This window comes from Adiantum capillus-veneris, chromosome 24 (genome assembly GCF_014529385.1).
Source record: "Adiantum capillus-veneris isolate H3 chromosome 24, ASM1452938v2, whole genome shotgun sequence".
Classification (NCBI taxonomy): Eukaryota; Viridiplantae; Streptophyta; class Polypodiopsida; order Polypodiales; family Pteridaceae; genus Adiantum; species Adiantum capillus-veneris.
Genome location: NC_140954.1, coordinates 133827124 through 133848407, shown reverse-complemented (window position 1 = coordinate 133848407; position 21284 = coordinate 133827124). Strand labels below are relative to the sequence as shown.

General features: G+C 42.7%; 1 protein-coding gene across 1 annotated transcript in view; it reads left to right on the top strand.

Moving 5' to 3' along the window:
• The window catches only part of LOC147427173 (NADH-ubiquinone oxidoreductase), a 51025-nt gene extending 33410 nt beyond the window's left edge, over positions 1-17615 (top strand). Inside the window, exon 2 of the mRNA XM_086499077.1 lies at positions 17381-17615. The gene's annotated coding sequence lies outside the window, so the exon portion shown is untranslated. The remainder of the gene's footprint in view (positions 1-17380) is intronic.
• Positions 17616-21284: the final 3669 nt, after the last annotated feature.

Genomic DNA, 21284 nt, shown 5'->3' with positions numbered 1-21284 from the left:
AAGTATTGAGAACTGAGAAGCTTTACGCTAAGGCTTCTAAGTGTGAATTCTTTAAGAAAGAGCTTCTGTACTTGGGTCACATCATTACTCGCGGTGGAATTCGCGTCGACCCTGAAAAGTTGTCGTCTCTCTCATGCTCATCACCTCCAAGCGAAGTATCCATTCCGCTTTAAGTGATGACCATTCTGAAGTCGTGGGTTCTTCTGGGTTCTTGTGGTCTTGGGTTCTTAAGTTCACGAGGAACTTGGGTTCTTGGGAGTCTTGGGTTCTTGGGTTCTTGAGGGTCTTGAGTTTGTGAGGTTCTTGAGGTTTTCTTTCGCTTGCAATCTGTGTTTGAGAAGGATCTTCTCTTCACCCGAGTTCTACTCCTATCTGTGGGCGCACCCCTTGGCGGCCTTGCGCTCACAGCGAGGTTCCTTTTTCCACCTCACGTCGATTGGCCGGCCGCTAAGTGCATGGTCCGCTCTCAATGAGTGAAAAGAGACACAAGGGGAGGCTGGACTAGCCCTTCTTTCTTGGGATTCTCGTCACTCTTCAAAAACACGATTAGGAATCGACACGCCCAAGCGAACTTGGGTTCGTGCGACCTCAACAAGCAAAAAAAATTCTTGTGATTCTTGTGGTTCTTTCCTTGAGTGATACAGAACATTGCCAAAGCTCTGATACCAATGTAAGGTGCAGCGGAATGAATGTTTGCGCTTTGCTCAAGATGAGTGCTCCGAACTGTGCTCAAGGTTCCTTTTGTTCTTATGGAAGGTAGAGCCTTCCGTTCTTAGTGAGAGAATGCTATGATCACAAACAAAGCGACAAAGTGAATGGACACTGTGCGTGCAAGTGTATGAGACTGAGAGATAGAGAGAGAAGAGAGATACGACACCAGAGACGTTGTAAAACCCTTCTCCGAAGGCCCCACTCTCATCGGCGAGAGTGGTCTACTTATGATTGCACAATCTGGTACAAATGGTATGCATGAGACTGATGCAAGTATAGGCTATGTCGACGATGACGACGATGATAACGAAGTCGAACTAAGGGCTGAAATTTGCAATCTTTCTACTGCTGTCCAAAAACGCTATGGGCTGAAATTTGCAAATCTTCTATCTGCTGAATTCTGACTCTTATGTCGATGGCGACGATGCGACGACGACGCGCTGAAAACGCAGATGCTGAAATCTGTGTTTTCCAGGCTGAAACTGTAAACCTTGTGAAAATTGACCGTGCGGCGCGGAACTACTGCGGGAAGGTGAGATCTGCGAGGTTCGGGACTTGATCTGCAGGTACTAACTGTTGAAAACTGAAAACGCTAATGGTTCTTGACTTTCCGTCCCGGTAAAGGTGCAAAACGCTGGGGCTGATCTGCAACCAAAAACGCTAGGGCTGAATTTTGGTCCTGCTGTTGCCGTGGTTCTGCAAAATGCAAATTGCTAGGCTGATCTGCTGATCTCTTGCAAAAACGCTGGGGCTCTTGCTGTCTGCGGTAGCTGAGGCTGATCTGATGGGGAAAAACGCTAGGTGATGCTAGATCTGTAAAACGCTATGTCTGCTGAGAAGTTGCCTGTTGAGCGTGGAGCTCCTGCTGCCTCTTCTGCCATTTAGTGCTAACTTGGGTTTGCTTATATATTTCCTTACCCAAATTGCCCTACCTACTTTTGTTGGAAAGTCACTTAATAAGTGAAAAATGCCAAAAATAGGTAAAATAGGTTAAATACACTGGAAAATTCCCCTGAAGGATTCTGATGGGAATGCTTATGATCATGCTGTGTGCAACCAGAGGATATGCATCTACACGAAGTGTGTGGACATGCACGGTCTGCGAACACTCACAAAAGTGCCAGATCACTTCTAAATGTAGACTGACTGGACTGGTTGAACCCTGATCATGCTGTAGCTTGTCCACGGACACATAGGGTTGGATGTGTCACGTGACACAATCAAAAGCAACTACCACATCGGCAACGGTGTGGCGGGTCCTTGAGAGGGTTGGTTGGGACTCATCTGGTGTCATTCTCCTTTTCTCTCTCTTATCTCTATTGGTTGGGACCCATCTGGTGTCATTCTGCTTCTCTCTCTCTTATCTCTCCCGCTATGCATGTTAGGTGCAGCGGAATGAATGTTGTACTTTTCTCAAGATGAGTGCTCCGTAATGTGCTGAAGGTTCCTTTTGTTCTTAGGGAAGGGAGAGCCTTCCGTTCTTAATGAGAGAATGCAATGATCACTAACAAAGTGAATGGACACTGTGCATGAGAGTGTGTGAGACTGAGAGATAGAGAGGGAAGAGAATACGACACCAAAGACGTTGTAAAACGCTCCTCCGAAGGCCCGACTGTCGTTGGCGAGAGTGGTCTACGATTGATTGCACAAACTGGTACAAAGTGGATGCATGTGACTGATGCAAGTCTAGGCTAGATCGATGATGACGACGGGGATGACGAGACCGATCTAAGGGCTGAAAATTGATGCTTTTGTACTGCTGTCCAAAAACGCTACTGGCTGAAATCTGAGGCTGATTTGCTGCTGTCCCAAAAACGCTAATGGCTGAAAATCACCGGAACCAAAAACCCTGATGGGGACTGATCTCTGATGGCTGAAAACTGCTGGTCTTTAGGTGGTCAAGGCTGAAATCTGCTGATGCTTGTTTGCTGAAAACGCCATGCAAAAAGGGGCGACTTGGGGTTCTGGAAACGCCTGGCTGAAGTGGTCTTCTGGCGATGATGCTATGATGAAAAACGCTAGGCTGAGGTTATCTTGGCGAGGGGTGCTTGCTGATGAAAACGCTAGGTGAAGGAGAGTCTGCTTGGAGGGAAAACGCCACCAAGGGGGTTCTTGTTGAGAAGTTGCCTGTTGAGCGATGGTGCTCCTGCTGCCTCTTCTGCCAATTAGTGCTAGTCTAGGTTTGCTTATATACAAACTTACTCAATTTGCCCTACCTACTCTCCAATAAAAGTCACTTAAAAATAATAAGTGAAAAATGTCAAAAATAGGGAAAATAGACTAAATGCACTGGAAAATTCTCCTGAAGGATTCTGATGGGAATGCTTATGATCATGCTGTGTGCAACGAGAGGATATGCATCCACACTAAGTGCCTGGGCATCATAGTCACATGGGGACGGGGATGGGTCTCGGGGACGTGGCGGGTCCCGGGGACGGGGACGTGGCAAAACAGGGGACGGGAGACTCGACATGGGACGCGCTTTAAAAAACACTAAATCTTTGCAAATTTAATACTGAGACAATAGTGAACACTTAGAGCACAAGATTGCAAAGAAAAAGTGGTTTTTGAATTCATATTACATAACACCAAAATATAACGAAGGGCGTGCGCGACACAGTACACCATTGGTGTGGTGATGAAGCGTCAATCATCCTCGCCAAGGGGCAAAACATAATGATGTACAAGTGAAGAGTGGATAAGTAGAGTTTAGCATAAATGAGTCAAAAAGGGAAGGACTCGAGTCAAGAGTCAAGACTCGAGACTCGAGACTCAAGAGGTCTAGACTCTAGACTCTACATGTTGGCCCATGGTGCCAACTGAATGTCAATTGGCTCTGCATAGTCCATTTGATCCAAAAAATCATCCTCAAGTGGTGTTGTCTCAATCTCTGCCTCTGGCACCTCTGCATCTATCTGTGTCTCTGGTATAGGATCATCCTCAGCAAGTGCCACTCCACGCAATCATCACTTTGATCTGACTTGGAAAGCATCTTCAAATTTGATGAAACATATATGAGATCATTGGCTCTCTGTACATCAAGACGATTCCTCTTCTTTGAGGCTACATGAGCATACACAATCCAAAGTTGCTCCAAGCAACTCGTAGTGCATGCTTGGCTAAGAATGCGAATAGCCAAATCTTGTAAACCGCCCAATCCCGCCCCAAACTCCTCCCACCAAAGAGCACTCCCCATCTCAAAGCGAGATGCTTGTGCATCGTGCATGTGACAAATTTCTCCCTTTCCATTCCTGTAGACAGTGATTTGCCTCCGAATCTCGGTCCTTTCCTTTGGGTCGGGCACAAGGCGAGCAAGGATGGTTTGCCAACCATTCATCACCTCTTTGTCCTTCCATTGGCTCCCTTGTTGGAATTGTGGATCCACTACATAAGCGGCCGCATGAAGAGGAGAATGGTAGGCATTCCACCTTGACACACGCAATTCTTGGATCTCCTCGTACCCATGTTATGAAGATTCAAAACAAAGTTAAAACTCAAGCGAGTAAACTTTTAAAGCATAGGGAAAACTTAAAAGTGACTCGTGCGATGTGAATATCTATCGGGGTTGGTCACAAGGTTTTCAAGAGAGTCAGTCATGGTGTCCATGGCCTCATATATCTTGCCGATGCAAGGCTTCATGGAATCCAACACCCGCAAGAGGTGGATGATAGGCTTCACCATTTTGGAAATTGTCTTTACTTCCTCCCACCATTCCGGTATGTCGGCCCATGCTCGGCATGCCACTCCGTTGACACTTTTTGACTACCTGCGCACTCTTCCCGGTCCCCGATGCATTATGGGAGTCAATGAAATACATCTCCCGCCGAGAATATGCCACCACGCCATGAATGGAGCGACGACGGGTATCACTGCACCCATCCACAATGAGGGATACCCCATTCTTCTTCCATGAAGCCCTTGTGGATGCACATGCCGCCTCCACCATGATTTTCTCCCTGTCAAGACGAGTGGTACGCAAGCTCTCCGAAGAGGGAGGGACATATGTGGGTCCAAACTCTCCGATCTTCCGTGCCATTTCTTTAAAATATGGAGATCTTTTATGTCAAAAAAAAAAGTGTAAATGAGACTTGAGTGATATACATTGTATAAACTAAAGATTAAAGCTTAGCTTGGCTTACCGCGTTGCATTGAAAGCAATATGGTTGTGGTAGAAAAATCTTGCTACGGCGACATCTACCTCCTCTTTCAAGGCCGGTTTCCAACCATCTCCAAGAGTTGCTTGCCCCTTGGGTGGACGAAAATGGGGGACAGATGACAATGAAGGGTTGGTAGAGAGTGGAGGTGGGCGGTCACCGTCGGTGCCGGTTGATGCACGAGAGAGAGAGAGAGAGAGAGAGGAACTTCAAGTCTTCAAGGAAGTGGCCTTGAGCCTTGAGGCTTGGGTATGATAGTAGATACTATGAGGCTATGAACCTTGAGGCTTGGAAGTGGGTGCTCTTAAGTAGAAAGAGCTCCCTCCAAAATGGGGGTTTGAACTTTGAATTTGAAACATGAAAGGCCCCCCAAAAGTGGGATTTTGAAATTTGAATTCCCCCCAAAAGGGTGCTTTTGAATTTGAAACCCCCCCCCCCCCCCCCCAAAAAAAAAAAAGTGGGCGCTTAAATTTTTTTTTGAAATTTGAATGGCTATAGCCCCGCCCCCTGCCCGCGTCCCATCCGAGTTGGTCACCGGGGACCCACGTCCCGGGACCTGTCCCCTGCCCCGTCCCCTGTGAGGGACGTCCTTGCGTCCCAAAAATGGGTCCCCGTCTGCGTCCCGGCGTCCCCCGTCCCGTCCCCGCATAAAAGGGCTGCGTCCCCTCGTCCCCTGTCTCTATGCTGGGCATGCACGGTCTGCGAACAGACTCACAAAAGTGCCAAAACACTTCTAATCTATACTGGCTGGACTGACGGAACCCTTGTTATGAAGTAGCTTGTCCACGGACACATAGGGTTCGATGTGTCACGTGACAATGCATCTCTACCTCTTTCTCATTCTCTGTGTAAAAGGAACCATCATTCGTGCTAAGTAGCACACATTCAAGCAAGGAAAGAAGTAAAGATTTGTGGAAGTGTAAATTCTATATCTCGTCACCATATTCAATTCCGTTGCACCTGACAGAGTATTTGTCAGTGTACATATGTACATGAGATTGCATGCGGGGACTCTTGGATAGTATGTGGCTAACAGATGAGCTTTCATTGACTTTTGGAATTTCATACTTTCTTTTAAGTGTGTCGTGCTGTCCAAGGTAGCTAAGGCATAAATAGGAGGCGGAGGGAGTTTTGTGAACTTAACTGTACCACAAATAGTGATTGTTGTGCTTTTTTAGACCTTAAGATTTTTCAGACTCCCTTGGGATTAGAAGTAGATATCTATGATAAGCGCCTTGAACCAGAATATGCCAATCTAAAAATCATCCGTATGCCTCACATTTCTTCGAACGTTTCTCTTTTAGCTAAGTACGGTGTCATTTGCTCTCAACTATTTATATTTTCTCGTCTTTGTTCTAGTAAATCTGCTTTTGTTGTTCAATCTTGCCATCTTATTTCTTTACTAGTTGAAAAAGAATACTCATTCAAAAGAATCATGAAAAACGTTCGTTCGTTTTTGCATCGTAGTAAGTTTATTTTTAATGTTTCTTCCTTTCGAATGTTCAAGATAATCAGTAGTAAATTCAATAGAAGTGGGGAGCTAAAAAGCCCACTTATTGTTTGACTTAATAACACCTTATGTTATTGTTTTGATCTTTAGTGCTTCTACTATTTTTACTATAGCTTGACAAATGCTAGCCTTTATCATGGCTGAGTATGCTCATCACCTCCGGAGGGTGATAGAAACTCAGCTCGTTGGTTTTGTAGAGTACGTTCAAAGCATGAATGACCTCTATATAAACCTGCACCTACTCTTGGGCACTGACGACGTGAGTAGGGATGTTAGCTGTTGTCCAAGCTATGCATGATAAAGGTGATAATCTTATTCTTCTTGTTTGGACAAGCAACGAAGTTGAGATCACATATTGTCAAGTTTGGTTCTTTGCTCTTCGTAGGTTTGTAGTAGTATTCATTTTTCAATTTCGTATTTAGCTTACCTGAGGACTTAAGAATGTGTTCCTTTAGAAGTTGTTGTGTGAAGTTTGATTTCTAGGATTAAGTTTTTAAGATGTCTTATCCTTTTTTGCTTAATGTTGAGTACTTGTTTTAAGCCAAGTAAGTTGCGTCATCTTATTTTAGCATGTCTTCTCTAAATTTTTTTTTAAGTTAATAATGTTTTGTTTTATCTATTTTTGTTTTGTAGCAAACAAAGCGATTTAGTTTGTTTGTTTTTGTTTTTTCTTTTCTTTTCTTGTGTCCCTTGCTTTTATAGTTTTATGAGTGCTTTATCCCCTCTTGTAATTCTTGAGTTCAGACTATTCTAAACTTATGAAGGTATATATAAAAAGCAGGCAACAAGTTGGGTGCTTGACTCTATTCTAGCATATAGAAATCGACCCCCTCTCTCTCTTTTCAACAGAAAAAGAGAAATCGATCCCCTCTCTCTTTTCGGCAGGAAAAAGCAATCTCTCTCTCTCTCTCTCTCTCTCTCTCTCTCTCTCTCTTCCCTTTATGTAGTATAGCGACCCAGCTTCCCTCTATTTCTACCAGTTGCCAAGAGCTATAAAAGCAATCCTCTCTCACTTTTGGACATAGAAGCAGAAGGCGTCAAAGCTCACGTGATGCTGCTGCAGATTTCAGCTATGAAGATGTTACCAAGGACTCCTTTGGCTGTCCCAAGTGTACTAGATGTCGCCATGACCGAGTAGAAGAATTCCATCTTGAAGAAGTACACGAGAGCAGAAGGCGTCAAAGCCCACATGATGCTGCTGCAGATTTCAGCAATGAAGAAGTTACCAAGAACTACTTTGGCTGTCCCAAGTGTACCGGATGTCGCCATGACCGAGTAGAAGAATTCCATCATGAAGAAGTACATTTGAAGATTGTTTCCGTCGTGACAAGAAGTTATTTTTCTCTGTTTTTCAGCCCATAGAGATGAAAGACGGGGCTGATCTACGAGAAGAAACCTGAGAACACCTCGTTCCTATTGTAGGATTGGAAGAGAAGGTTCTCTACATAGAGTTTTCTTCCGAGAGGTTGCTTTCCGAGTTTTGAGGCTTCATGGTCTGGGGCTGATTTGTGCTCGCGATGTGAGAGGAAACAAGGGCTGAAAGCTTGCTGCAAAAACGCAGATCTGGCTAATTTCTCGCGTAAAGCAGGACTGAAAATGCAGATCTTCATAATGCCGATGATGGGCAGCAATGGGAGCACTTGATGTGGCGAGGGAATGGCCGAGAAGAGGCTCAATGGGTTGTCGAAGTACCGGGTTACAACGGAGAGGCTAGCGGTGACAGATCCAAGCCAGATCTGGCGAGGAAAAGGGCTAAAATCTGAAAACGCTGGTCTGATGTGTTGCTAGATGATGGCATTGGGCTGATTTGCTGTTAGGATGCAAAAACGTCAGGGCTGGTTTGCTGAAAATGCTAGGGCTATCTTGCTCTAACTGCATGTTTTGCAAAACGTTGGCCTGGTTGCGCCCTTTATAGTGGAAAATTAGGCTTAAGAACTTTTTAAGGCTTAGGAAGGGCAAAACCTCTGTCAAAGTTTATAAAATAAATCAATAAAATTGACTTATCAATAAACTTGACCAAGGCTAGGTTTTGGGGTGAAATTGTCGCACATCTGCTCACAGGGGAATCGGCGGGGAATGGCTCGTTGGTTTCCTCTAACCTAAAACTACATGCACGTCATGCCAACTGCCCACTGTACTATAACAACATTGTCAAAACGTTTGTACAATCCATTTATGCAAGAGGGTTCCAAAACTGGAAAACCTAATCTAATGGATTCGTCCGGATGTGCAGGTCCTGCGAATGGGCTCACAACTTGTTGGTGCTAATCCTCCTAGGATTCAAGACACTCCTATCTTGGTATAGGTGGAAAATTGGAATGTACATTGAATTAAAAATTTCCTAGATTGAAATGATTACATGTGCTCTTTCATGTGTCTATTGTTAGAGTAATGTAGAGAAAGATGAAATGTCTGCATCATTTTGTTTGACGAATGATTTGATGACGTTAGTGCATCTAGACATCTGTTAGAGATCAACAAGACCTGGATGTGATGGCTAAATGATTTGATTCTAGAGCATCGAGATTTCTATTTGGATAAGATGATTAGAGGTTGTTGTGAGTGCATCAACAATGTGGAAGGATGAGATAGCTACATAGAGATCTAGGTGCATTGTGAGTTTTGGACTAGATGAGATGACTAGATTGAATAATTGAACCTCGGTGTTCAGTGTGAACTAAGTGTTTGATTTGTGGACTGCATGCTCTATGAATGTACGGTCTTGTGGGGATGGTCATGGGCATGGTGTGCTTGAGATGTGAGAAAGGTTATGAACTGCATGCTTTGTGAATGTACTGTCTTGTGGGGATGGTCATGGGCATGATGTGCTTGAGATGGGAGAAAGGATATGAATCTGATAGTGACAAGATTTAGTAGATCAAGACATCCGTGAAAAGATCAACACGATCTGGATGTGATTGCTAAATATGTTACAATGATCATGATTTGTATCTTGGACCCTCGACTGAAATGTGATTGATCAGTGATTGATGTCTTTGTGCAAGTATTGTATGTGTGTAATCTAGTGCATGGGTACATAGAGTCAGTGTCTACTGAAGAAAGTTTTTGGCCTTCGTGTGTTTTTGCAGGCGTAATTGAGGGCGATTACAATTCTTTCAAGAGATGTGGCATGCCAAACTTAAAAGATTGGCCGAGAGGACAATCTTATGGAGCACCGGTTGATGGGCCTAAACCCTATAAAGCAAAAGCGTGGGGGTTGACTAAAATCTCCGTAAATTCCGTAGATTTGCCACGTGGCACTATTGTATGGATTTCCGCGTTTTGCGCTGGCGGACTCGCGCCATGCTTTTGGGAGAAGAGCTTTTGGATGTAGTGCTTTGGGCTCTCTGTTTTTGGGCATCCTTGTACTGTTTTAAGAGCCCTTAGGGGCAACTCTCTCTGAGCATCTAGATGCAGAGTCTCAGAGAGCTCGACCCTTGGGGAGCTGTACCTTGGCAAAACAATAGTAAAGCAATACCGGATGGGGCGCGTGTCTTTGGGGCTAGTGCATCTAGGGACGGAACTTCGCCGTTCGTGTCGACTCTCCTCTTCTCTCTCTCTCTCTCTCTCTCTATTCAAGTTTAGTTCAGTTATTTGCAGTTTTTGTTCGTGTGTTGCTATTGATTTCTCGCTTGGAGTGTCCAAGCCTATTGAAGGGGATCGGAGAGCACCACAGAGGGAGAGTGAGAGAGAGAAGGAGACACACGACACACAGATATGGGTGGGGAGACTCAATGAGTGAGCAGCCCCGTATACACTTATGCTATGTATAAGGTATACAAGTCAGTGGGCGCCCAGACTCTGGGCGGCCGGGCAAGGCACAGACTCCTATACCCCAACAACCTCCCACTTAAAGGCGACTGTGCCTTTAAGCAAGGGAACCTAGTCTAAAGACTACAAAAGGCGAGAGAAAATCGCTCTCAACCGATGCCCACTGGCTGGCTGTGATCGTGTGCATCCGGCTGTCCTGCTCCCGTGTAAGTCCATACACCACCAGACGTACCACACACATACTGCAAGTATGTACGCAATACCTGCATATCTCCCTCGTGCTCTATACCATCATGAGTCAACAAACGACTGACAACCCCAACTGCAAATGCTCCCACTGTAGCTGCGATATCCGGTCTCAAAATCAACATCTCATACATGAGACCACCGAATGCCGATGCAATGCTAGCGGGCCCTGCTAGCTCTACGGAGCATGCATCAACATATATATCCTTGGCAATAGGCATCTCTGACTGACAAGGCGTGTTTGCCACATGTATCTCCTGGCAGTCCGCAAAAGACGCATCAACCTGTCGTGCAACCTTAGAGCAAACCAGCTGCTCTAGGTGTCTGCTGGAAGACATATCTTGCACAACTATATCACCATGCTCACTGTCGAGCATATAAAGGAATGATTGTATAATCGCTGACATCTCAGTCTCCTCTGCAATCATCCACTGCAAACATGACCACTCAATCTGCTGTGACTCACTAGAGCTCTCATGCTCTAACTCCTTATGCATAGACTCGTGCACAACGTCCTCCTGTCGTGACTCACTAGAGGAAGACCGCTCTACCTGTCTATCCTGCATAGAAGTATCTCGCACAGCTGACTCTCTGCTTTGCTCAGTCAGTAGCAAAGCATGCATGTCTCACTCTGTCATCTCTCTGTGTGACTGCTCAAGTCGTGCCCCAACTGTGTGCACAACGAGCTCACTACTCTGCACTCCATGCAATGCACCCTGCAACCCATGAGCAAAAGAGATTGTTCGGGTCTCTCGCTCTCTGCATGGCTGTAACAAGATTGAGACTCGACCATCTCGCACCAATACTACGTGTAATGGGTACCATGTGCCAACTCTAGCACCTCTCGCAATCACTAGCAAACCCAAATGCAACGCAAAAGATCGCTCAAGCAGCGATACCCGACATCCACTATTCCGTAACTGTCTGACTGAGATCAAATCCCGTCTCAGATCTGGCACATAACGCACATGACGTAGGATAAATCTCATACCACTGGGCAAGGACAAACATACGTCTCCTGCATCCTCAATGTCATACACAACACCATCAGCCATGTGCACACTCCACTAGAAAACGTGCTAAACCACTCACGATGCGATGTGACATGGAAAGTAGCATCTGAATCTAGTAACCAATGTGAAGACAATGTGCAATCTGATATGCAATCCGTAGACATAAGATCGTCTGAAGACAAGCTAGATGTAAATGTGACATCGCCGTCACAAGCATACTCAGTAACCACCGTACTGATCTCACTAGCATCTGCCATGCCCAAATCTGCATCACGTATCTGTCGCCTCCGTTGTCTCAAATGCCTGAAACATCGACGCCTAATGTGCCCTCTATGTCCACAATGCCAACATGTCAAGTCTCTATGCCGTCGAGACTTGCGTGTGGGACCAATCTCTCCCATGGACATAGAAGTGGGACTAGACTCCCCTGTAGACATGGATGTCGCGTACATAGCATGTAAACTCTGTCATTAAGCATGAGTTGTAGTCTCCCTCGAGACTTGCCAGTAAACAGACTCAACCAGATACAAATGAATCGTAGACATGGCTAACTCATCAAGATCCTGCCAATCATCATCACGCATAGACTTGGGCTTCGCCGATAAACCACGCAAGGGTTTATCCTATCCCAAATCCGCCAATGCAACAAGCATATGCTCCTTCCAAGCAACAAAATCTGCACCATCAAACTGTGTCAGACCATAACGCTGGAAGTCAAATGAAAAATCAGCCATAATGCTCCCAAAAGAGCAACCAACAATAAGTAGCAAATGTCAACCAAATCAGCCCTAAACTGGCTCGAATCGCATCAACAAAAGTCTGCAAATATGGCTCAAAACCTGATGCAAAATTGCACCAATAACCGTGCAAAACTTTGCACAAAATCACAAGTCAATATGACTCGAATCCGGCTACCTAGCTCGTAGCCACACAAGCATACATCACAATATTCACTCCTGTGAGTGTTCCAAGATAATTGTACGCCTGTTCAAACTGTGAGCTAATCACCAAGCCCACACTGTGCGGTATCGATGCATACACACGCACAAATCTCCCATCTGCAAAGAACACCGTACGCAAATGCTGAGTGCAACCCGCAATCTCTACCTAGATCGCATAAATGATGCGCATAAAACTCCTGGGAAAATTTCGCGAGAGTTTCGATGCACAATGGCTATCAACACAAAATAACCATTGTCCTGCAAGCTCAATACAATGAGCAATCAATGCGCATCAAACTACACTCAACATACATGCATAAGCTCTGCAAACTTGTGTCCAACAAATGCTCACAAAGAGTACCACAGGTGACCATACATGTCATCCACAACCAACCTCTGCACTTGCTCACAAGATCTACTGCTCACCACATAAGCATACATAGAGCATTACCCGCTCAAAGACCATGTATGTAAGCCACAACACTGCAGAAGAACCACTCAACTGCAACTGACAACACCTGTGGGAGTACTAGACTCAACCTGTACCTGGGAGTCAAATGCGATCTTGTAACACCTCATATGTGCCTGCTACCTGCAGTGTGCACGGGTAAGCTGTCTGCAGCAAAGAAAACAACAGAGCCCAAAACTGTCCTGAAAGACAGTCTTTGTGTTTTTAATTTCAGACCCACCTGCACTGCGAATCAGAAAACGATTCCTTCTACAAAGTCGTAGAGCTTGAAGCCAGCTCCGTTTTGAACCAAAAAGTTTTGGAATCGGAGCTTTGTAGCTCAAGTTATGAGCAAAACAGTAGACTGCTGTCAAACTGCCAAAAACTGAACGACTTTCTTCTGTGCTTCTTTGAGCTCATAGAAAGGCTCAAACTCACTTCCCACCTCGATGCGTGAGTAGAATGTATCAATCTCACAATGCTTCCATGTCTATGGAAGCTCCAAGCTCCAATCTGTCGCCGATGTAGCCGTTGCAAAGCTTGCCGAGAAGAGGGAAGATACTGTACACAGTGGGCTGATCTGTAGAGGAACTGTGGACTGATCTGTGAGCACTAGGAAGCTCCTGAGAGCTCTCCTGTAAGCCTTTGTATGGCTGTCCACAAGCCTCCTCTATTTCTTTGCTCAAATCTGTGACCTCTCCGCCATAGCCGACGAGTTCATCGCGAAGCCGTCCATCTACTCTCTCACACATGTCGCTTTGATACCAATTGAAGGGGATCGGAGAGCACCACAAATGGAGAGTGAGAGAGAGAAGGAGACACACGACACACAGATATGGGTGGGGAGACTCAATGAGTGAGTAGCCCCCTATACACTTATACTATGTATAAGGTATACAAGTCAGTGGGCGCCCAGACTCTGGGCGGCCGGGCAAGGCACAGGTGCCTATACCCCAACACCTATTACATCCCAAGCCGGTTCAAGTTGAAGGAGGATGTCCGTGCCGCACGGTGCATACATGGTCATGGTGTGATGCAGTAAATTCAGTGCCTCATGTAGTAACTTTGGTAACCATGCTGCTATCTCGTAGATTCTCGACGTGCTTTCTCTCCTTGAAATTAAAAGAGGTCTCCATATTTCAAAGCCATGATGATGAAGATTGGGAAGTATGGCTCATCGTATTATTTACGTGTCCTCTTCATCAGAGTTTCTTCGTGCGATCTTGCTTGGTTGAGAGAAGAAATGTGTGGCGCAAGCGTCGGTGGAAACAAAAACATTATGGAAGAGGAGTGTACTCAGTCGATGGTTGGAGTGACACTCTCAAGTTGCAAGAGTTCTATCCATGGAGTGGTTGCCTATTCGAGAGGGGACTCCTGTCTTCATGTTGTTGGTTGATAGGACCCACACCCTCACTTTGGCTGACAGATCCCATTCCCGTTTTGTCACTTTGGGTTCATGGTCTAGAGGCCTCTCATGATGTGCACTTCATACATGCATGAATGTGTGCATACAGACATACATGTATGCAGGCACGTTGTCACGTGCACATCTAACCCTATGTGTACGTGGACAAGCTACTTCATGACAGGGGTTCAATTTAGTTAGCTTAGGAAGTGTTCTGGCACTTTTGTGAGTCTGTTCGCAAATCGTGCATGTCCAGGCACTTAGATTAGATGCATTTCCTCTGGTTGCACACAGCATGATCATCAGATTTCCATCAGAATCCATCAGGAGCATTTTTACAGTGCATAGACCTATTTTCCCAATTTTTACATTTTTCACTTAATATTTTTAAGTGACTTTTGTTGGGAACTAGGTAGGGCAATTTTGATAGGCAAGTACATAAGAAACCTAGTGCTAGCACTTTCTAGCAGAAGAGGCAGCAGGAACCTGGTGTTCATCAGGCAACTTCTCAGCAAGACACCCTCCCCCCCTCCCCCGCGACAACTGTAGCGTTTTCTCTCACCAAAAGGCCTAGCGTTTTTGCATCAGATCAGCCAGCGTTTTTGCACTCGCAGATTCCTGGTGACAATAGACAACACATCAGCCCTAGCGTTAGCAGATTCCCCAGAAGACAATTGATTCCTATAGCAGTTTTCCATCCCGCAGGAAGCAAAATTCAGCCTAGCATTTTTGGTTTGCAGATCAGCCTCAGCGTTTTGCAATTCCATCGTGACAAGATCACCAAGTGTTTTTAGTTTTCAGCAGTCAAACATCACAAAAGAAGTCCCGAACCTCGCAGCTCTCACCTTCATGCACAGTGTCTATTCACTTTGTTTGTGATCACTTGCACTCTCTCAGTAAAGCACGGAAGGCTCTCCCTTCCCTAAGAACAAGGAACCTTGAGCACAGTTCGGAGCACTTATCTTGAGCAAAGTTCAACATTCACTTCCGTTGCACCTTACACACGTATGCATACATGTAGATGTTTAAGATTTAGAAACATAAATATACAGATAAAGATGTGCAGAAGTCCAAAAAATTATGAATGTATACACAACATTCACTTCCGCTGCACCTTACACACGTATGCATACATGTAGATGTTTAAGATTTAGAAACATAAATATATAGATAAAGATGTGCAGAAGTTCAAAAAATTATGAATGTATACACATATGTACTTACATGTGTCCATCCAAAAGAATATCATGCATGCATACATACATAATTTGTGCATCCATCCATCCATCCATCCTTACATACAAATATACATGCTTCCTACCTTTTACCTTTAAGTCAAAATGGCCAGCCTGATAACGCTTCTATTTTCCATCTCATACACGAAGCTAAATTTGGAGGACCTTAAATTTAGAGTCAAGTCTCTTATTTCAAAAGTTTTTGCGTACAAGCTTGAGAAGGATAGGTACAAGGCATTGCTAGTAGAAAAGTCACCCTTGAACTTTGACTTCTTATGGCTGAAAAATAAGAATGTAGATGTAGACAAAGGAAGAAAGAGATTCACCAGGATTGTAGATAACATTGACATTATATCTTGGTTATATTTTCTTTTGACAATTTATATATAACCATCGGCGACTCTCTTTTCAAGCAAACAATTGGTATCCCTATGGGCACTAATTGTGCTGTTTTTCTTGCTAATTTCTATCTTTTTACTTATGAGTTTGATTTTATGGAGCGTCTTGTCCTTGCTAACACTTGCCCAATATTTTTGCACAAGTTATGCAATGTAAGACGCTTTGTAGATAATCTTTTTGTCCCTGACGTTCCTTCTTTTCAAGATTTTATGTACTTGAATTCGAGTTCTGTAGGCGGAGGAATTTATCCCAAGGAGTCTTGTGAACTTAACTGTACCACAAATAGTGATTGTTGTGCCTTTTTAGACCTTAAGATTTTTCAGACTCCCTTGGGATTAGAAGTAGATATCTATGATAAGCGCCTTGAACCAGAATAGGCCAGTCTAAAAATCATCCGTATGTCTCACATTTCTTTGACCGTTTCTCTTTTAGCTAAGTACGGTGTCATTTGCTCTCAACTATTTATATTTTCTCGTCTTTGTTCTAGTAAATCTACTTTTGTTGTTCAATCTTGCCATCTTATTTCTTTACTAGTTGAAAAAGGATACTCATTCAAAAGAATCATGAAAAACGTTCGTTCATTTTTGCATCGTAGTAAGTTTATTTTTAATGTTTCTTCCTTTCGAATGTTCAAGATAATCAGTAGTAAACTCAATAGAAGTAGGGAGCTAAAAAGCCCACTTATTGTTTGACTTAATAACACCTTATGTTATTGTTTTGATCTTTAGCGCTTCTACTATTTTTACTATAGCTTGACAAATGCTAGCCTTTATCATGGTGGAGTATGTCCATCACCTCCGGAGGGTGATAGAAACCCAGCTCGTTGGTTTTGTAGAGCGTTCAAAGCATGAATGACCTCTATATAAACCTGCACTTACTCTTGGGCACTGACGACGTGAGTAGGGATGTCATAGCTGTTGTCCAAGATATGAATGATAAAGGTGATAATCTTATTCTTCCTGTTTGGACAAGCAGCGAAGTTGAGATCACATATTGTCAAGTTTGGTCTTTGCTCTTCGTAGGTTTGTAGTAGTATTCATTTTTCAATTTCGTATTTAGCTTACGTGAGGACTTAAGAATGTGCTCCGTTAGAAGTTGTTGCGTGAAGTTTGATTTCTAAGATTAAGTTATTAAGATGTCTTATCCTTTTTTTGCTTAAAGTTGAGTACTTGTTTTAAGCCAAGTAAGTTGCCTTTTCTAAGAACATTTTTAAGTTAATATTGTTTTGTTTTATCTAGTTTTGTTTCGTAGCAAACAAAGTGATTTAGTTAGTTAGTTTGTTTGTTTTTGTTTTTCTTTTCTTTTCTTGTGTCCCTTGCGTTTATAGTTTTATGAGTGCTTTATTCCCTCTTATAATTCGTGAGTTCAGACTATTCTGAACTTATGAAGGTATATCATTTAATGTGTCCAGCACAGTTTGCTGCAAATTGTAGGTCTGAAAGTATGCTGTTATAATTTAATTGCTCACATAAGTATGTGACATGTTTTTGAGATTAAGGAGAACCTCTTTCTACTTTTGTATGATTTCATATTTTTGGTTGTTGCAGGTAAAGTTATCTGCAGTGGTTTCCATCAGCATAAGTCACCAGATCTAATCGACAGTCTTGAGTATTCATAGAACTCTCCCGGTTGTGTTGTTGTTTCTAGCAATGGATAATGTTTCAGGTTTTTTTGCTCTTGAAGTGCCGTCCTACATTTGAGTATCTTCAACATGCTGGAAGTCTGTACAAAAGCTTTCTTTTGGATTTTAGCTCTTAAGAATCAGTATTGGAGGTTTTCTGATGTATGTTGTGTTTAGCACGTGTGGTTAGACGCTTTTGAACACCGATTAGAGTGGAGGATGTCCGTCTTAATTTATTGTTCAATCCTCTGCAAAGTCAAAGCTGCTGCGTTGCCCTGTGATCTTTGTACTCATGACACAGGGAATTCTTAAATAAGAGGAAACAGTCTTATAAGCTAAAGGAGAGTATCTTCTTTGGAAGTGAGCAACCGGTGTTTTGCGTAGTCTTCATTAATACCAATGAAGCTTGAAGAGAAGATGCACTGAAGGTTCTAGATTCAAGAGTCCCAAACAAGTTCGACTTTCTATGTAGTTCAGTTTTCATCAGTTGGCGAGCCCTTGTTTTTCAAGTATCCTCGTTTAGCTTCTCATGTCACAACCACCATTTTCCTACATGCATTGTGTTTACAAAATAATTCAACAATTAGCGAGATGGTATGTCAAGAAGATGGTCGTAATTTTTGAAAGGAAAAAAGTTAATATGGTGAATTGGTTCAAAGAAGTTGCCTTTCTTTGTGTTCGAGATTTACGTGTAGCCTCTTAAAACACGCCTCGTATTTGAAATTGACGGCATTGTAGTCATCTAATATGTGCACAGAGCAAGAGATATACACCCCTAGGGTCTTCTTTTGCAAATGCATCTAATTGGTGTCATCTAATGTAAGTATTGATTTCCATTTTTGAGCCTTCTCAACTGTCAGTGCTGTAAAATTTGGATGGCCAATTGTGATTATGATCCTATGAGCCAATATAGGATTTGAGAACATCTTTTCCGCTAAAATTTTACTTTTTTTAAAAATTTTGGACCCAAAGTATATTTCTTTCAGTGAAAAGCATGCTGAAAGGCAATGAAGCACATGTAAGATCTCTAGGATGTAGAATAGAAAAAGTCAGCCTGTGAATTGGCAGGACCATAGTTGTCGACATTAAATGTGGGACTTTTCGTGATTGATCGAGTGAGAGGGATCAATTTTTGATTGGTATGGTAGACTGTCTCCCTTTCATTGTCAAAGCTGGGAGTGATAAAACTTGTCATCAAATAATGTCAGATTCAAAGATATGACTGCTCTCAATTTTTGATTGGTATGGTAAACTGTCTCCCTTTGATTGATAAAGCTGGGAGTGATTAATCAGATTTAGTCGCATGTAGACGAGCCCAAAAACATTGTAGAGGCATGGTTAGCCAATTGTCACCTGACAGTAGTTACATTTAACTTGGCTCAGGAAAAGGTAGGTCCGATTTCCGTGATTTCCGTGATAGAGGTGGTTAATTGAGAGCTTGTGCTGGGACTTAATTTTGCCTTGTGCCAGCACGATACCTTCCATGTCTGTTGGACCTAATTTTTTGTCCGGCGGAAAATAGTTGGTCTAGAATTTGGTATAGCTCCTTAGTGGATTCAAATTACAAGCAAAAGAATCTCGGCAATAATCACCATCTAGCAATGCCACCCTGGCTGGGAAAGTTTGTGGGACATAGGCATCCAATTGTAAGACTTTGTGTAGCATACCACTTGACCTCACGACCTCAAGGTGACATTGTCCAGGCCTAGCCTCATGGGCTCTCTACTGGTGGTGGTCGTCCTCGCAAGTGAGGCCTTCACCTCCTACAGGATTATCTCTTCCCTTAAGAATTATTTGTCTCCTCATTAGTGCACTGGGAAGATTGAGATTTCAAAGCAGAAGCACACTCCTACAGAATGAATCTTGTAGGTTGACCCTTTCACTTGATTGTACTCATCATAGGCACCATGTCAAGTATCAAGTCTGTTGATTCCGTACATGTTCCTTGGTAGGCACAATAATATCAAACTCACATCATTTTTCTTTAACGTGATTTTGATATGGTCAAGAATATCATTCGTTTTTTCGTAACACCTTCAAGTAATTTGTTAGCTGTAGTGCTAGTCTCGTACCATAACCTAACTTAAGTGTTGTTTGTGGCGTTGATGAGAAAATTTAATTTATTTTCTTCGAGAAACTCAATGGAGGTACAAAGATTTTGTGATTAAAGCTATGTGTAAATACTATCCTAAGTGGAGGTGGCCACAACACAAAAATTAAAGAAATATACATAAAGGGATTCAATCTTCTTACCGATCAAATTTTAGAAAACAATCTATAAAAGGAGGCATGATGATTCTCTACATAAGAAATTCAATCAAAAAACAAAAAGCACCATAAGTTTGAAACCTCCTTGTTGGAAAACATCATATGGTGTACAAAAATTGCAACATTCATAGGGTCATGAAAAAGCTGCAAATTATGTTGAAAGATGAGATTGCCAACAAAATGGTCAAGTTAGACCCGAAAGAGGATCTTGAAAGATCAATGCATATGTGTCCTTAAACTCTTTAGATCCCTCACTTAACAACATTGAATAACTCCCTACCAAACAATTTCAAATAATGCCTAGTCTCAATCCTTGTTATTGGAAGGCTTAAAACTTCAATGCAATTGGGTATATATTCTTTGTGAAGATTTTCATGCTATAAAAAATCATAAATGTTGTTGAATTACGAAAGGAGAACTTTGTAGAAGAAATTACACCCAAACCATGAATACAAGTGTCTTAAAAACATATTTTCAAATTGCTACTTTTCAGGTTGCTTAGACACTCGAGTGTCCCATGAGAGAACTATGTTCAACAAATTATTTTGGGTTTTGTCACTGTGGCCACTACCATGAATGGCTAACTTATGGGCAACATAGATTATTTTGTTTCTGAGAAAAAAGGGCGACCAAAATTTGAAACCCTTTGCACTTGATATCAAGGATTCTCAACGACTGTAGCAAGTTAGCTTTTATGCAACAATCTCCCTCATTGATCTTTATGTAAAAGTACATTCTTGGCTAATAGAAATATTTGTCGTGTACTTCGAAAGACCTTTAGATGCCTCGCTACCTAATGCTCGAAAAAGCTTGATATTTAAAAAAAAAGCCTTGGCTGAGCCTTATGAACTTTTGGTGCAGACAATTTTGTAATTCTTAACAAAATTTTGTTTTATACTTACAATATAAGTGATTGCTTGTACTGAGTGATGCAGATGGAGAGGGTTTTTAATGTTAAAAAGAAAACAAGCTAATGACAGATCATGGACCAATGCAAGTTTAAAAACCATTAAAAAAGAGTTTGTCTATCCACATATTTTCAAAATCCTAGGGCCGTTCACCTTGGCTAAAGTCTTCCCATCATTATAAGTGGTAGATTTTCCCCAGGTAGGAAATCTCAAGAAACTTTCATCAACTTTCCTTTGAAGCTCTAAGGAAATAGAAGTGCTTTTGGTGGGCACAAGTGTGGTGTACTTTTGAGGCACAAACTTTTTGACAAGCTTCTTGTTCAAGATGTGGCCTATTGGAATGCATTGGTTGCAAGATGGAATTACCAAGGACTAGGTTAGGAAGCTTTGGTTTTCAAATAAAGGATGCAAAGCGAGGTCTTCCCTCTCGATACAATAACCTATGATTCCACGTTATTATGGTATTATCCATGATGTTGGATTTGAAAAACAAATCATGATGAGATTGTTAGTTAAGGTATGCTAGAAATATACTTTGCTCGACATGCATGGCAACTGTGGGCTTTTTTTTGGCTCATTTGAGTGAGCTTAGGTGGAAGCATTAGATGCACTAAATAAAGATAATGGTTGATTTTCCCCCAAATTGATTGAGAA